Source organism: Nothoprocta perdicaria, unplaced genomic scaffold (assembly GCF_003342845.1).
Source record: "Nothoprocta perdicaria isolate Ctin4 unplaced genomic scaffold, notPer1 scaffold_50, whole genome shotgun sequence".
NCBI classification, from domain to species: domain Eukaryota; kingdom Metazoa; phylum Chordata; class Aves; order Tinamiformes; family Tinamidae; genus Nothoprocta; species Nothoprocta perdicaria.
The window spans coordinates 2,112,253-2,118,252 of record NW_020455755.1 but is presented as its reverse complement, the minus strand read 5'-3'; positions in this window follow the sequence as shown (position 1 = coordinate 2,118,252).

Below are 6,000 nucleotides of genomic sequence, written 5' to 3'. Positions count from 1 at the left end.
ATAAAAATAAAGCAAAAATCTCCCTGCGGTTGCTGCCAACCGTCTCGGCGCTTCCCCGCCGTGGGGACAGGTCGGGCCGAAGGAGCGGTGGTTCGGAGCCAGTCGGGCCCCACTCGAAAACACCTCGTCCGGTCGCATCTTTGCACCTAAAGCTGCTTTCGGAGCGAGGAGCCGACGGCCCCGCGCCCTCGTCCAGAACCTCCCCCCCCCCGACGGGCGCGTCGCGGAGGCTCCGACAATTCACGGCGCGGCTCCAAAGCGGCCCGACTGTCATCACCCGGCAGATAAACGGCCGGATCCCCGACGGCAGCGCGGCTCCGAGGCAGGGCTCATCATCGCCGAGGCAGGGAGCAGCGAGGGGGAGGACCAGCCCCTCTGCCCGGCACAGGCGCTCCAGATCACTCATCACTGTCACCGGGCTTGTTCATGCTCTGGCCCGAAACACCGACGATTAATAACAGCTCACTGTCGCTTTTTCTCCAATAGCTACACGTGCGCTGCGTCTCCRGCAAAAAATAAAATAAATAAAATAAAAAATAAATATACATTATAATAATAAAGGAAAAGCAACCAATCTGCGAGTTACCTGCCGGGACGCCGCAATATTTTAATATTTTTGGAGCCGGGCGCAGGCTCGAAAGCGGCGCGGGCCGGTTCCCTCTGCCCGTCCCCGCCACTCCGCGGCCGCGCTGGGCTGCGGGACAACACCGCGGAGCTGAGCGGGGTTATCGAGCTTCCCACCGAGAGTTTGGACGGGCGAGAGCTGCGAGAAGCCACAGGATTTGGCCCGCGACGGCGCGGAGACCGGATTATTCGTGTATTCGGTAGGAGACGCGAAACATCCAGCCCGCGTTACAAGCAACGACAGCGCCAAATTTCTAATAACTCTGTAATATGCTTATTTATACCATACAAGGACTCACAAACCTCATTGTGCATAGCAGCTGGCTCATATTTCTTTACCCTTCCATTCCTCAGGCTCCTTTGCCAAGAGACGGGTACCAAACACTTCCAGGCTGCAAGGGAAACACAAAATCAGATTGCAAAGCAACGATGACAGGAAGCACGGGTAAGATATGATCTGACACGCAGCGCTTTAATCTCGCAGCATCTGCTTAAAATAGCTGCRCTAATGGTGTACTTAAAATATGCACCTTTTTAAATACGAGCAATTCTCCACGTAGAATAAGTTCAATCGAATTATCTGCATGTATGAAGCTTCTTCTGAGCATATTTTGTAGGATGAGTCRATTTATACTATTAAGTGAATCTTTTATCAATATTAACAATATTTAACGTATTTCAAAATCTTGTAATCTGATGTGTTGTTGTGTCCTTGTGCAAATCTGCATTGCAATTGAACAAATCAAACGAACGACGCGTTTCCAAATTGCTTTTTAATATTTTGGAAAAATTCCTAATTTTATCCTAGCATACCAAATGTATGATGTATGCCCTCAGAATCTCAAGCAAAGCGATGTAGCTGCAGAACAGACAATACCCGTTATGTAACCACAACGGCTTCAACAAAGCACCACATTCAGCTATCCAGAAACTACTAAAAAAAAAAAAAAGTTTTTTTTAAACAAGTATTTTACAAACGAAAATAAATAACTGAGGGTTTATTCTAATTTTTAAAGCTAGCACTAATTTTGTCTGAGTGCTCTGGATTTATGTTTTGAATAGTCTGTTTCATTTTTAAAAGTTGCATTTAGAAAATAATAATAATAATAATAAAAAAAAATTAAGTCATTTGTGTGTTTTGCACAGAAGACATTTTACGGTGAGCTTGGTAAAGCTCTGCAAGAGAACAAATCATCCAGGGATCATTATTCAGGTGAACATCAGCTGGAGACTGTCCAAAAATGGTCTTCCCTAGTCAGAGACCAATTTCACTGTGATATATATCCCCTAAAATCGCCCTATCTGCCTTGCATTTTTTTTTCTTTAAAACAAAAACAAACAAACAAACAAACAAACAAACAAAAAATGAGGTCCTGGTTTGCTGGAAGCAGGCAAATCCATCCGCATGAAAACAGGAGCAATATTTTCGAAAATAAAACCCAAATGCATTGAAGGAGACTGAAAGCGTGATGACTTTTTACGCCTCCTGCCTGCGCTTGCACCGGGGCCGCAGTTTTGCTCCGCTCCCCGGGCGGGACAAGCGCCCAGCCAGGCCCGGCCGCGGCTGCAGCCGTTCCGGCTCTTCGCACCGCGCTGCAAGGGCTGGCAGAGCCGCGCACCTCTAAGGCTGAAAGATGCTTAAAAAAAAAAMAAAAAARGGAAAAAAGAAAAAGTTGCTAAAGGCCGTTTGGCACAGGGCTCTCCATGCCAGGATGGTTTTACTGATGGGAGCAATTCCTGCCGGGCTCCGAGYGCTCCCGGGAAGAGGAGGAGGAAGGCAGCACTATGGGAGCAGAGGGAAAGTGGTCTGGGCAATGCGGGAGCCCCGGTGGGATGGAGCCCACAGTGGCCCCTCATGTGCCGCCGGCTGCACGATGCCGACTGCAATGCCACAGAGCAAACAGGAACCGCAGGATTTCAGCGGCCGCCGGACACCTGTGTCCCGCAGCCCGGCGGGAAAGGAGGGGGTCGGATCAATGGCCGAGGGCAAAAACAGGCTTGTCAGAGGTTTGCAAGCTGGAAAGGCTGGCACAATGTGGGAAGGGAGGAGGGAAAACCTGGAGAGCAGGGCAGGAGGAAGAAGAGGTGAGAGGTGGCTGGCCAGGAGGGCGCAGAGCTGATCAGGGAGGTCCGGGGACGGGAATGCTGCGGGAGCGGGATGCGCAGGGGAGTGGTTATGGCATCATGTTTCCCCCTTGCACAGGACGGGAGGGAGCTGCTCTTTGGCCAGGCCGGAGCCCAGGAAGACTGCAGAGCCAGAGTGAAGGCCATGCTGGAAAAGGAGCAGGGGAGAAAGCAGGGATAAAAGGCAGCAGCCTCTTCCTGGGAAGAGGCAATTCCCACAGAAATCACATCATCATCCCARCCACCCTCCTTTCCTGCATCTCTTGGCCAGACACCACATCCCTCTCCCCATGCTGCTCCTTGCCTCCATTCCCATTTCTTGCCTTGGCTGTAAATGCCCAGGGASAAGGGGACAGGAGTGATCTGGGGCTCAAGCTGAGGGATTTTCCCGGCTGGGAGGCCAAGGGGCTCCCGGAGGAAGAGCTRCAGTGCTGGAGACGTGTGGCTGCAGGAACACACTGCTTTGGCAGCCAGTCAAAGAAAGGGACGTTAATGAAAGTGCACGTTAGGAATAGGAAATTCAGCTAAAGCAACATTTCATCCATGGAGTCTTCTCCAAGCACTTCAGATAGTGGAAATTTCCTGTAGGGAAAGAGGGATGAGGCCGTGGGGCAGAGAAGGGACATGTAGGAAGCTGGAAGGACCAGAGGAGGTTTAAAAGCTTGACACTTCATGCATGAGGTCGTGCTCATCCCTGTTATCCTGGATCCAGTCCCCCTGTTATTCCAGACCAGGAGTGACACTGAGTGCCCAGTTGGCACCACCAAGTCTCCAGGCTGGTACATCCCAGTGGCTCAACATCCCAGTGGCTCAAAACCTGCTCCAGATCCATAACAGCCATACATGAACCTTCCTGTCCATCCACCCTATGGAAAAGGCTCATTCTCTCCCAATTTCCCTTTTTCTTAGTTGTACTAGCTCACACGCCAGCAATCAAAGCAGGACGAAACAGGAGAATCCAGGGAAACCCTGGGCAGTGGCACAGGAATGACCACTCCAAGCTCCAACACAACCACTCAGAAGGCCCTGGCCATGTCCCTTCACCTGCCTGGGAAATGGCTGCAAGGGACAGTGCCAGGACCTCRAAGATCTTTGAAGATATAAAGAGCTTTATTAACTACTCTCTAAGCTTTAGCACTAATTTCTCYAATCAAATATCGGCTGCAACTGCACATCCCAGGTGCTTTGTATGGGCAAATCCAGCCAGGACAGATAAATCCCTYGGTTTTCCCTATGGGAAAGGTGCATTTTGCCCCCAGCTCAGAACTGGAATGCAAATGTGGGTGCCCAGGCTCACCCTGACAGCAGCACCCAGAGCTTCTCGCGCTATTATGCATTTTTTTCTGCTTTCACACGCAGCACCAAGTTGCTGTCCTAGAGAGAGGGAGCCTCTAGGTGATAAAAATAACGTGTTTTTCCAATTAAGAGAGTCAAATGTGTTTTCCTGCCTGCATTCAGTTCTGCCCGTCTACATTTCACCCTTGACAAAGCCCCCAGAGACACTGCAAAACAAATCAGTAGCGCTGATAAATAAATAGCCCTGCAACCAGGTCTTCTGTTTGCTGCACGAAATGACCCTTTTTGCCTCAAAATAKGAGCAGGAAGCCAGGAGTCCTGCATGGGCTGCAGGTGCAGGATCCACTCACCCTGCTGTGGTTTGCAATGGAGTGTGTCTGTGTAATGTTAAGAGATATTAAAAATATGCACCTAGTAAAGCAGCTAATGCCCCCTGGGAATGGGGATACAGCGGGATCTGTGGCTAGGAGGGTCCCTAGCACGCTGGGCAGTGGAAAAGGCATTTTGTAGCTCTTCTGCTCAGAGCAGAAAAGGAAAAAAGCTGCAGTTCTGCTGATGCCACATGGTTTTGAGGGTGATATTGCTGAAAAGGGGCAAATGTGTGACCTCAAGGGGTTGATGTCAAGCCAAGTGGCATGCCAGGATGCTCCAGGGACTCCAGATTCCCTTTCCCAGCTCCCTGTTGACCACAGACTGGATCTGTAGAGATCAAAACAAGCCTGGAACCAACAAAACCATCACTTCCTAAARCAAAAAATAATAATAATAAAAACAAACCAGCCCTTCCCCAGGGCCTGCAGTGCCACCACAGATGGCCCTCCCGAGTTCACCACATGTGCACTGAGCGTGGCAGCCTCAGTAATGGAGCAACCTGCTCCAGATGCACTTCAGAGCAGTCTCTCCTGGCCCATTGGCAGCAGACAGCAAAACCCCYGGGAATTCTGCACTATTCCATGCACTGCTCAGGTGTGTCAGTGCTGGACACTGACACGCAGGGGACCTGCAACCAGTGGGCTGAGCCCTATCACTGCTCCGTGTAGTCCCCTGGGCCCCAAAATGCTCCCCGTTATTTATTATGTTTCATTTAACCCCAGCCACTTCCCACAAATAAAATTTATTTTGCAGCTGTCATTCAGGTTTACTCTAGCCTTAACCCTGTAATCCTATTGATTCCCTCATTATTTGTGGAGTGCAGGATGGATTTCAGGCCTCCTATGCTATGGAGAAGCCTTTGCTTATTAATCCCAGAGCTTAAAACCCTCCCTAGGCTTGAACCTTGCATTGCCATCGGGGCTGCCAGCRTCGCATCCACCCACTGCACCACAACACCCTGGGATGCAGGGAAATAATGCARGAAAAGCAAAGTTTTGCAGTGGTTTGCAAGGTCTCCAGGCTGGTCGTTGAGTAGACAAGCTCGTTGCAAGGTCCCATGGGGCCAGCGCACCGTGCATGTCGCTGGCCACCCGTGCACGCGCACATCCCGACGTCTCTCCAACATGCACGCAGCACGGGGAGGAAGACGTGATCCCTGTCGTAGGGGCTTAGAGTAAAGAATAGTCAGACACTATAGCTCAGCCACGTCATAAATCCAACCGCGGGGCCAATCTCAAATATTTCAGTTGTTCCCCCCCTACACCTTAGCAATATATAATTGTCTTTGTTGGATCGATACAGAGGGGCTTTGTGGCAGGAGCTGCTTTAAGGGAAGATTAATGTCCTGTATTATACATGCAGCTAGGAGGAATTCTAATATTTAACTTCCAGGAAGAGACGAAGAACTTGTGCCACTCGGATCCTCGCTCCGAGGGAAGCACCTTGGGCAGGGGCTCGGGCTGCTCTGGCCGGGGTGACAAGCCAGGTGCCCCCAGAGGGGCAGCAGTGACCCCAGAGGTGCCCAAAGCCTTCCCGGAGCTGCTGCCGACCGTGGCCGGAGCAGGTGGATCCAATTAACATCCG